This window comes from Eumetopias jubatus, unplaced genomic scaffold, assembly GCF_037043125.1.
Source record: "Eumetopias jubatus isolate StellerSeaLion01/CBP00866 unplaced genomic scaffold, mEumJub1_p1.0 scaffold_14, whole genome shotgun sequence".
Classification (NCBI taxonomy): Eukaryota; Metazoa; Chordata; class Mammalia; order Carnivora; family Otariidae; genus Eumetopias; species Eumetopias jubatus.
Window position 1 is genome coordinate 46,615,526 of NW_028274820.1, and position 12,279 is coordinate 46,627,804.

Sequence of the window (12,279 nt, forward strand, 5' to 3'; positions counted from 1 at the left end):
CATCCTTTCATTTCAACTTGCAGGATTCCCTCTAGTATTTCTTGTAGGACAGACCTAATGGTGATGAACTCCCTCCGTTTGTTTATCTGTTTATTTCTCTTCATCTTTGAAGGACACTTTTACCAGGTAGAGTGTTCTTGGTTGGCAGGTTTTTCCACCTTTGAGCACTTTGAATATTCATCCCATTCCCTTCTATCCTGAAGGTTTCCCCTAAGAAACATACTGATAATCTAATGGGGGCTCCCTTGTGCATGACAAGTTGCTTTCCTCTTTCTGATTCAAGATTTTCTTTTTGTGTTTGACTTTGACAGTTTAATTACAATGTGTCTTTTGGTGTGGGCCTCTTTGGATTCATCCTAGCTGGAATTCTTTGAGCTTCCTGAACTTAGGTGCCCATTTCCTTCCTTAGACTTGAAAATTTTTCAGCCATTACTTCTTCAAATATTCTCCCCCATCTCCCTTCTCTTCTTTCTCAAATTCCCATAAGCATATATTGGCTGCTTAATGGTGTTTTTTGAGTTCCTTAAGCTTTCTTCACTTTTCTATATTTTTTTTCCAACTCAATAATTCCAAATTACCTGTCATTGAGTTCACTGTTTTCTTCTGTTTAATCAAATTCAACATTAAATTCCTCTAGTGAACTTTCCAATTCAGTTATTGAATTTGTTTGATTCTTCTCTATACTTTGTCTCTTTGTTGATATCCTCATTTTATGTATTTTCTTGATTTTGTTTTTTCATCTGTGTTCTTTTGTAGATCATTGCCTTCCCTTAAGACAATTATTTTGAATTCTTTGTCAGGTAATTCATAGTTCTCCATTTCTTTAGGTTTATTTTGTTCCTTTGATTAGACAATGTTTTTCTGTTTCTTTGTGTCCCTGTGATTTTTTTTTCCGAGCTTTTGCATTTGAAAAAACAGCACTTCTGTCAGTCCTTTTGGCTGGCTTTGGACAGGGGAAGACTTTCACCAATTAACCCAGCTATCGATTCTGGGGCCTCTGAAACCTTTTGTGGGGTGGGGATATAACTTCTCTGATCTTATGAATTTCCCAATTAGAGATTTGTTTCTTTTTCAGGAGCTCATAATCTCTTGCCCCCTCTAGTGACTGTGAAATACTGCAAGTTCAAAGGTGCTACAGTAGTAAGTTGTTTAGCCCTCTTTTGTTCTCAGAAACCCTAAGGCATCCAAGTATCCTGATTTCCTGTCAGGGCTCCAAGTGAGGACAGAGAGAAACCAGCTTCTCAGGCAGCCCTCTGTAAATCCGATGTAAGCTCCTCCCTCCTCTCTCCCTCCCAAGAAGCCATGAGTTGGGGGCAGTTTCCCAATAGCACAAGTCACATTGACCTCTGTGCCACCTCAAGTCCTCCAGTGCAAGATTAAACTACTCCCATTTTCCCTTACTTTTAGTGGTCCACATACAAATTATGCTGGTTCCAACTAGGCCAGTGCTTGAAGTCAGATGAAAAAGAAACAAGACTCCCAGGCAGCCCTCTAAAAATCTTGCACATTGGACACACGTTCCACTTTTCTATTCCCCCACCCCCCACCCCCCCAGGGAGAAGGTATGAGCCAGAATTGTTTCCAATGACATTGAGCTGCGCTGCCTTGGGGGTGGGGCAATTGAGAGTACAGTTAAATAATTCTTCCCATTCATTTCAATGTAGTTGTTCTCAGCTTTTCACCTGCCTGGGTTACTACAACTTAAGTGGTTCCTGGAGTTCCCATAAAGATATTTTGGTCCATATATTGCTAAGTCCATGTCTCTGTAGAACAAGGGCTGGATCTTCTTATTCTGCCATCATGCTCTTATTCTCATTGATTTCTGCTCTCGTCTTTATTTCTTTTCCCACTTACTTTGGTTTTATTTTGCTCTTTTTTTCTTATGGTGGATATTGAAGTTATTGTTTGAAATCTTTCTTCTTTCCTTATATAGGCTTGGGAAAATTGGACAGCCACATGCAGAAGAATGAAACTGGACCACTTTCTTACACCATACACAAAAACAAATCCAAAATGGATGAAAGACCAGAATGTGAGACAGGAAACCATCAAAATCCTAGAGAACACAGGCAGCAACCTCTTTGACCTCAGCCATAGCAACTTCTTACTAGACACGTCACCACAGGCAAGGAAAACAAAAGCAAAAATGAACTATTGGGACTTCATCAAGATAAAAAAAAAAAAAACTCTGCACAGCAATGGAAACAATCAACAAAACTAAAAGGCAGCCTATGGAATGGGAGAAGATATCTGCAAATTACATAACAGATAAAGGGTTATTATCCAAAATCTATAAAGAACTTATCAAACTCAACACCTAAAAAACAAATAACCTAGTTAAGAAATGGGCAGAAGACATGAATAGACACTTTTCCAAAGAAGACATCTAGATGGGTAACAGACACATGAAAAGATGCTCAACATCACTCATCATCAGGGAAATACAAACCAAACCACAATGAGATACCATCTCACATCTGTCAGGATGGCTAAAATTAACAATACAAAAAAACAACTGGTGTTGGTGAGGATGAAGAGAAAGGGGAACCCTTTTGCACTGTTGGTGGGAATGCAAACTGGTGCAGTCACTCTGGAAAACAGTATGGAGGTCCCTCAAAATGTTAAAAATAGAACTACCCTCTGATCCAGCAATTGCACTACTAGGTATTTACCCAAAGGATACAAACATAGTGGATTTGAAGGGGCACATGCACCCCAGTGCTTATATCAGCATTATCAACAATAGCCAAACTATGGAGAGAGCCCAAATGTCCATTGACTGATAAATGGATAAAGAAGATATAATGGAATATTACTCAGCCATCTAAAAGAATGAAACCTTGCCATTTGCAATGACATGGATGGAGCTGGAGTGTATTACGCTAAGTGAAATAAGTCAGTCAGAGAAAGACAAATACCATATGATTTCACTCATATATGGAATTTAAGAAAGAAACCAGATGAACAACATATGGGAAGGGGGAAAAGAAAAAAAGGAGAGAGGGACACAAGCCATAAGAGACTCCTAATGATACAGAACAAACTGAGGTATGATGGAGGGATGTGGGTAGAGGATGGGCTAGATGGGTGATGGGTATTAAAGAGGGCACTTGTTATGATGAGCACTGGGGGTATTGTATGTAAGTAATGAGTCACTGAATTCTACTCCAGAAAACAATATTGCCCTGTATGTTAACTACCTAAAATTTAAATTAAAAAAAATCTTAATTCAATAAACAGTGATGAGATATATCACTGAATGACTTCAGACAATCTTTGTGTCCTAAGATTTTAATGCACACAATATTTTTCACAGCTTTTGGCTTGCTAGTGTGTGTGTGTGTGTGTGTGTGTGCGCGTGTGCATGCACGTGCATGTGTGTTATATAATTCTGATTATTTAAGTGCATATGAAAATTTTGTAGAAGCACATTGGGCAACTGCCTGAATTCACAGTAATTTCCCCATCTGTACTAAACTCTCTTTTTTTGATTACCTGGGAATGGGTAGAAAATGCAAGCAGGGCCAATCATAATGCAACCACTTTCTGTCATGTCAGGCCATGGATGTTAATTCAGGTCATGTTAGCAAGAATCTCTTCCCAAGATTTGAAAAAGGAGAGTTCTTGCTTTTCTTTCTTGCAAATCTGTAAGGGTGTGAGAAAAGTGTTATCATATACCATGGCTTTGGTTTTGTGAAGAAAGCAATGTGTGAGAAATGAAATGATACCAGCAGGTAAACTGAGAGAATCCTGGTGCTCATCACAGCTTCCAACCGGCAGTCACCTTAGCAATTCTGTTTTATTAGCCAGTGAATCCTCCCTCATGCTGTAGAGAGTTTAAGTCTATCACTTGCAGTCAAAAACTGTCCTTAAATGTTGATATGAAAATATTGAAATATATTTTTAGAAGAATAACTAACTGGAGTTTTAAGAATTCTTTTAATTTCATTTTAATGATGGATAATAAGAAAATAGAATATATTACTGCAGTTATCAGCTTATCTACCTATGAGACTCTAAGTTAGATTGTCAGTTAATAATAAGATCACCTATAACAAACAATTCTAATATAAAATTTTGTCATAATTTTTATTTCTTTTTTTCTTTTGGCAATATTTAGATAAGGAAAATGATTCACATTTTCTTCCATTATTTTCCATGTTTCTGTACTAAAAAGAAAAATGTTTACATGGGTTCAATATTCAACCAAAGTTGTTTGACTCAACATGAGTGTTAATTAGGCAATAAAATTTTAGGAAGTAATAGAAATCTTCATGGCCCACAAACAGAAGGACTTTTCTTAGATAAAATAGAGAGATGATGCAAAAGGAAATAGAAAAGTGGAACACAATAGCATAACTGAGGGCTGAAATCAAACATAAAATCTAAAGATACCCTGGGAAATATGGTTAATCCTGGAATTAATACTATATCAGAAACTCAAAACATCTTCATCAAGTAAAAATATTTTTTTCAGTTTTCATTTTTTCTTCTCTAAGGTAACCAGTATTTAATACAATAGGTAGTGACTATCTCTTCCACATTTTTATTATTTTCTTTCATAATATAGTCATCTTCCTGTGACTAAATGGAAAGCAAATCAACCTATAGATATCAATTGATTTTAAGGCACTGTGCAAGGTTCTGCAAGCAGCATTGTAAAGACCAGTGATTTTAACACTCCCTAATGTTTGCTTTAAAGTGGTTATAATAGAACCCTCAGTTTGTTTTTCAGAGTCCATCGTCTCTAATGGTTCGTCTCTCCCTCCGACTTACTCCCCTTCATTCTTCTACTATGACTAGTGTAACTTAAACATTTCATATTCTCTAACTGGCAGGATTTTGTTAAAAGAAATTGTAACAGATTGGGAAGAAGGAAATATGGAGAGCTGAGGGAGAAAAAAGAAGACTCATACTCTCAATATAGCCCACAGTTTCCACTTCCAAATCGTTCCCATATATGAAACCCCTTAAATTATATTGTAACCCTTCCCTCTGGAGTCTTGACCTGCAGTTTGAGAAATACTGGCATTGATATATGAAATACACAGATAATGCAAAAAACTCATTTTACCACATAGTTTCACCTTCTACTCCCATCAATCTTATTACAAACTCTGTCAACAGGAAGCAAATTGCCTCCCTTCCCATGGTCACTTTATAGAGGAAGTGTTAATGACCAACAAAAATGCCAAGAGTCAATAGGAATAACCATATGGAAACAATACTCTAGTTAATTAGCTTCTAAATAGTAATATTAAACTATATGTGTTGAGAGGAAAAAATGGAAAAGCCTTCTGGATCTTGTTTTGTTATGTTTAAAGAGGACAATATTATTCTCCAATATCAGTGTTTCTCTCTTACCTTACCTTCTCTTTGCTTTCCCACTCTGTAGTTCTTCATCCAATCTTTTCATCCAACCTTCTCCCTTTACCTCATCTACTACCCCGACAAAGCTCAGCATGGTAAGGGATGCAAATAAACTGGGAAGAAAATATTGTAGGTATATAAAACTCTACATTATATTCTAAATTACTTTATCTGTCACTTGGCTAATGAATATTTATTGTATGCCTGATACCTACCAGACAGTATCATGCATTCAGATGTAGACATGGTTAACAAAATGGTTCCTTTCTTTATGGAGTTTACTCTCAACATTTAACAGTGAAGGAAAAATGCACCAGTATTTACTAGCTATTAAGAAACTGTTATGTGCAAAATGTTAAGAGTAGATTTTCATAGTGCTAGGGAAATGTATAATTTGGGGATCCAGCTTATTTATGTGCATTAGGAAATGTTTACTGGCATAGCAATATTCCTACTGGGATTTGAAGAACTACCATTCAGATAAGTTAAAGAGAAGGGGTAGATTCCAAGAAAATGGAACAGTATGCACAGAAGCAGTTAAATAGGAGAAAGCATTGTCTGCTCAAACAAAGCCAGAGTGGCTGGCATGAACTGAGCAAATAGTAGATTTGTGCATATGGAGACTAGAAAGGCAACTAAAGGTCAGGTTGTTGGAATTTGGGGGGCATTATTCGAAGGCCCGTTGGAAGCTGTTGAAAGATTTTTTTTTAAGATTTTTTATTTATTTATTTGACAGAGAGAGACACAGTGAGAGAGGGAACACAAGCAGGGGGAGTGGGAGGAGGAGAAGCAGGCCTCCTGCGGAGCAGGGTGCCCGATGCGGGGCTCGATCCCAGCACCCTGGGATCATGACCTGAGCCAAAGGCAGACGCTTAATGACTGAGCCACCCAGGCACCCCTGTTGAAAGATTTTAAGAGAGAAATGAGATATTCAAATCTGTATTTTAAAAAGGCTATATACTGGAGAATGGAGAAGAGGAGGCAGAGTAAGTTTGGCTATGATGACTGCCGCCTAGTTGAGGACACTGACAATAAATGCAGGTAGAACTGAATGGATTCCAGAGTTATTTTGGTGGTGGAATTAAATTGGGCAGAAGGAGGAGAAAAGAGTCTAGAATTATGCTTATATTTTTGGATTAAATATATAATGGATAGTAGAGAGTTTTATTGAACTTGAGAAGATTAGAAAGCAAATTTCTTAGATGGGAATATATACATATATATAATCACAAAGCTGACCTAAACTAAACAGGTAAGTGAATATTAAGTATTTAATTATCAAGAATTTTAATTGCCCTTCTTAGAGATTATAAGAATTATAAGAATTCTGGGTAGATGATTCAGATGGCCCATTTCTTACTAAAACTCTTTTGCATGAACATCTAAGGCATCTAAAACAAAACAGAATTATTTTCAAATCTGGATGTGCTCAGTAATTATTTTCTCACGAAGAAAAAAAATGCCATGTTTAAAGGAAAGGTTGAACAAGTATATCTTACATCTTGCTGAATTCTTAATTATAAGAGGAATTTCTAGTTGTGGAAATAATATCATCAGGAAACAATAAGAGCGTTAAGCCATTTTTTCTCATCCATCCCTTTTGCCACTGACTCTGCCACTGTAATTTTCAGTTTTGGCTTATAATTCTGTGTTCTCTACACAATAGGCTCTGACATTATGTCTCTCCCAGACACATAAACCCAAAAACTGCCATCTGCTCACCCCAAATGGTTTTGAATATCCTTTCTCTAAAATAAAGCCCAGGTTTATTACCTCAAAAGATTTTTTCCATACTACAACCATCGATTTGGATTCAGTAATCCAAGAATCAATCATTCATTCAAGTTTAGTATAATATTTTGAGCAAAGCAGTCTGCTAAGTGCTGAGCTGAATCATACAAACATTAACTTACTGTATTTCACAATGGTTGAAATCTTGCTGGATTGGTAGCAGAGTGCTTGTACAATTTTTGAAAGACTAAACAAGTGTAAAATTATTAGCACCAAGTTTTAAATTAACTTACCGATATGTTACTATTAAACAGTTCTAATATAGGCCTATAAGAATCTTACTGGCTTGCACAGTTGTCTCTTCCATTAATAAAGGGGCAAACAATATTATAAAAATCTAAGAGATCTTAGCATTTTAATTTAGTAGTAACATTGAAAGCTTACATTAACTAATTAAATACAGAACCTAATCTCAACATTTTTATGCATTCAAATACTTACAAGTTAATCAATTAATCTATCACTTACACTTGGAATATCTCTTCACCACCATCACTTTCACTCCCTGCCAACCTTGAGGGATCATTAGAGATAAGATGCATGTTAAGATTAGTAACTGTAGGGGCGCCTGGTTGGCTCAGTCGTTAAGCATCTTCCTTCGGCTCAGGTCATGATCCCAGGGTCCTGGAATCAAGCCCCTCATCGAGCCCCTCATCAGGCTTCCTGCTTGGCAGGAAGCCTGTTCCTCCCTCTGCCACTCCCCCTGCTTGTGTTCCTGCTCTTGCTGTCTCTCTCTCTCCGTCAAATAAATAAATAAAATCTTTAAAAAAAGATTAGTAACTGTCAAAAAAGAGATATATTATTAACAATTCTCCTAAATGAGGACACCATTTTGTCCTGCCTAACCTTTGAAAGTTGTTTTCCAGTGATTATACAATTCTATTCAGATTTTGGGAGCTATACACTAAATCTTATACACTATATATTATAAATATATAAATATAAAATATTTGTCAACTTTTTAAAGGTGAATAAAAATGGGATAAAATCTTAGGATGCATTCATGGATGACATATACCTTATTGTTTCTTTGATTTATTTCCTGGCCTGGTGTTAGCAATTAATTCGAATCATGTAAAATTTTTTTTTTAAGATTTTATTTATTTATTTGACAGAGAGAGACACAGCGAGAGAGGGAATACAAGTGGAAGTGGGAGAGGGAGAAGCAGGCTTCCCGCAGAGCAGGGAGCCCAATGACAGGCTCTATCCCAGGACCCTGGGATCATGACCTGAGCCGAAGGCAGACACTTAACGACTGAGCCACCCAGGTGCCCTGAATCATGTAAAATTTATAATGCTAACATGGTTTTCTGGTTTCAGATGGCAAACTTGGCACAAATATTCACCTCTTCCTACTCATAAGTTCAGAAAATCTTGCAGGTTTTATAAAAGCACAGAATATCAGAAAAAATAAAAGTAGAATTTTCAGGAAAAATTTTTAAAAGCTATCCAGGAAAGTCATAGTCCAAGTATGATGTGATGTGTTCAAATCAGAGTAAGAAGTCAGCAAGTATGAGGAAGAAGAATGCAGCAGATACCATGAAATAGAATGATTAAATAAGATGCTGAAAATAATAAAGATATGGTGAGGAAGGGAAATACTTTATCGTTCAAAAAGAAAAAATAAAAGATAATAAGCAATTCCAAGGAAAATAAAGCTATATAAGAAAAGCATGAAAAAAATGTAGAAAATTAAAACATGATATGGTTTTGAGAAGTCAACATATAGTGTATATTACTTTTTTCTACATTTCACTGGCTATAACTCAGTTGTGGCAAACTGCAGCTAGAAATTTGATTAGTTGTACTAAAAATACAGTTTGATGAGAACCTAAGTCATATCTTATACAGTTACTATGAAATGGTTAACAGTTTAAACTCTTACTTTTCATTCCATGATTCTCAGATTTGATTTTTTGATTCCTCACTTTGCAAGATGATAATGTTATCATTTTCCCACCTCTCATCACTCTATCATCCAGTTTCTGCCACCAGTACATTATATTTTAATTGCAAAGTTGGTAATATTTACCTTATATTCAATAATAACAATTAAGCTTGCTGTCTTTTGAATATTAGTTATCATAAAAGCTTATAGTCCATAACAGCATTTATCTCATTATAACTATATACATACCATTCATTACAGAGACACACTGTGTTCTATTGTATTTTTTTCGGTCTTATTTGTACCTCATAGGGGAGAATATTTAATGGATTTTTCTTATCTAACCCTTTAATCAGTCTGAACAACAAAGAGAATATACACACGAATAAATAGATAGATGATTGATGATAGATGATAGATAGAAAACTATCAGGGATTTCTGGGACTATAACAAAAGACTTAACATTCTTGCTATCAGAGTCTCAGGGGAAGAGAAAAAAAATGAAGCTGGAAAAGTACTAAAAGAAATCATGGCTAAATACTTCCTGAATCTGGCAAGGAGCATAAACTTTCATATTCAAGAAGTTGAGTGAACCGTAAACAGGATAAACCCAAAGAAATCTATGCCAAGACATATCATAACGAAAGTTTAAAAACTAAAGACAAATCTTAGAAATGACTAGAGAAAAAGAATACTTTACCATAGAGGGCAGAAGGGAGTGGCACAGTATTTTTCTAGGGCAACAACAACAACAACAGAACTCTATCAATCTAGAGTCCTATACACAATAAAAACATCCTTCAACAATGAAGAAAAATTCACGATATCATCACATGAAGGAAAACTAAGAAAATGTGTTGCTAAGGAACACAGTAAGGAAAATTATGGGCAAATAAAATAGACTTTCCTTCTCTTTAGTTTTTAAAATTATTGATGGTTGAAGCAAAAATTCTAACACTGATATGGTTTGAAATATATGTAAAGGAAATATTTTTAAATATTATAAATGGGAGAATAAAAAGAGATAAAGAGATGAGTTTTCTACTTTTAACTTAAACTGCTGAAGAAATAACACCAATAGACTGAGACATATCACAGTATAGAGATAGATATAAAGATATAATACAAATATATAGATATCACACACACACACACACACACACACACACACACACACACACACACACATAATGTAATAGAACAACCACTAAATAGCCATACAGAAAAATACAGTCAAAAACAATATAGACCTCTGCAAGCTGAGAGTCAACATGGTGCCCTTCCCACTTTTTCACTTCTTCATGCCTGGCTCTGCCCCTCTGACCAGCCATTGAAGGCAGCAGTATCAGGCCCTCACTGTGCCCGAACTCACCCAGCAGGTCTTTCATGTCAAGAACATGATGACCGCCTGTGACCCCAGCCATGGCCATTACCTCACCACGGCTGCTGTCTTTCATGGGCAGATGTCCATGAAGAAGGTAGATGAGCAGATGCTCAATGCACAAAGCAAGAATAGTAGCTATATTGTGGAATGGATCCCCAACTGCGTCAAGACAGCTGTCTGCAACATCCCACCCTGTGGCCTCAAGATGGCAGTCACCTTCATTGGAAATAGCATGGCCTTGCAGGAGCTCTTCAGACACATCTCAGAGCAGTTCAGGGCCACATTCTGGCACTGGTACACAGATGAGGGCATGGATGAGATAGAATTCACTGAAGCTGAGAGCAACATGAACAACTTTGTTTTCAAGTACCAGCAGTACCAGGATGCCACAGCAGAGGAAGAGGAGGATTAAGGCAGAGCACCAACACCTCAGGCTTCTCAGTTCCCTCAGCCTTCTTCCTCAACTGCCCCTGTTCTCTCCCTCAGAATTTGCATTTTCTGCCTCTATCTTGTTTTTTTGTTTGTTTGTTTCCTTTTTTAGAGGGTGTGGTCCTAGATTAGTGCTTGACACATAATAGAAGCTCAATATTTTATTGTTTTTTCAATGTCTCCTCTCCTACCCTTGGGAAACATAGATTTCTGCCAATCTAGGTAACCCTGTATTTCCTTTTGGTGTCCACTTCTCCCATCTGTCCAGCTGATATTTCCCTTTGCTTTTTTAAGATAATTATCCAAGAAGCTGGGTCTCATCAGATCCCATTTAGAACCATGTGCTGAAAACTCAGATAGATGGCCATCATCCTCAGCCTGTGTGGTAACTCAGAGGAAAGGAAACCAAACTACCTCATAGCAGGTAGAGGTATATAGGAGGAAGGGGTAGCGTTTTTTAGTCTAGAGCAGTTTTGGAGAGGGATACAGGCTACTGAAGTCCTAATTTCCAGGAATTGACCTGCTCCTCTCTCAGCTTCGGGAAAGCTGTTAACAGTAGTATCTCCATTTTCAGTCTCCTTCCAAGCTCTGTCCTGAGCTGTTTCCTTTGTAGGGGTCCACCCCACTCTGTCGAGTGGGTTCCTTCCCTCTCTTACTTAACCTCCTTCACATGTTGAATTCCTTCCTTTTCCCCTGGTCAGAGAAGGGGGCCAAGGAGGGGAAGAGGGACTAGCTTTGGTCCCTAAGGCCTCCAGAAAGGCCCTCCCTATCTTAACAAAAACCCAGTCCTGCTGTGTACATATAGAAAGGTATGTATTACCATGTGAATATTTGGGTCATTCCTCCAGAGAGGAGACAAGGAGACCCTCTGTCTTTTGGCAACATCTCATCTCTTCCTTTGACTATGCCCTCCTCCCCACCCCACCCCAACCCTCACCCTTGGTTTTGTCCTGTCCTACACCTCAAATTTCTATTTTGAGTTGAACTTGCTTTTTTTTCATATAGAAAAAGATAACATTGCCCCAAGAGCCAAAAATAAATGAGAATTGGAAAAAAATATATACATAAATTCAAATGGTAATCTAGAAATGCAAAAATTAATCAAAATTTGAAGGACACAGCTAAAGCGTTGCTGAAAGAAAAATTTCTAGCACTAAATAAGTATATGTATGTATGTATATGTAAATTTTTTTAAAAAGCTAGTGGATTAAAAATCTTAAGGATTATACATTAAAATATTTTGAAACATGTCTTAGTTATATGTATGCATATATGTTATGTCTATATGTATATGTATTATGTATATACTTATACATACATACAACAGATATGTTTCAAAATATTTCAAAGTTTAACCCTTAAGATTTTTAATCCACTAACTTTCTAAATGACACATTCTATATAAAAATAATCTTA

At 36.7% G+C, this 12,279-nt stretch overlaps 1 pseudogene; it reads left to right on the plus strand.

Annotated features, from left to right (window-relative positions):
- Window positions 1-6,337: 6,337 nt before the first annotated feature.
- On the plus strand, window positions 6,338-10,846 carry LOC114219921 (tubulin beta chain pseudogene; annotated as a pseudogene).
- Window positions 10,847-12,279: the final 1,433 nt, after the last annotated feature.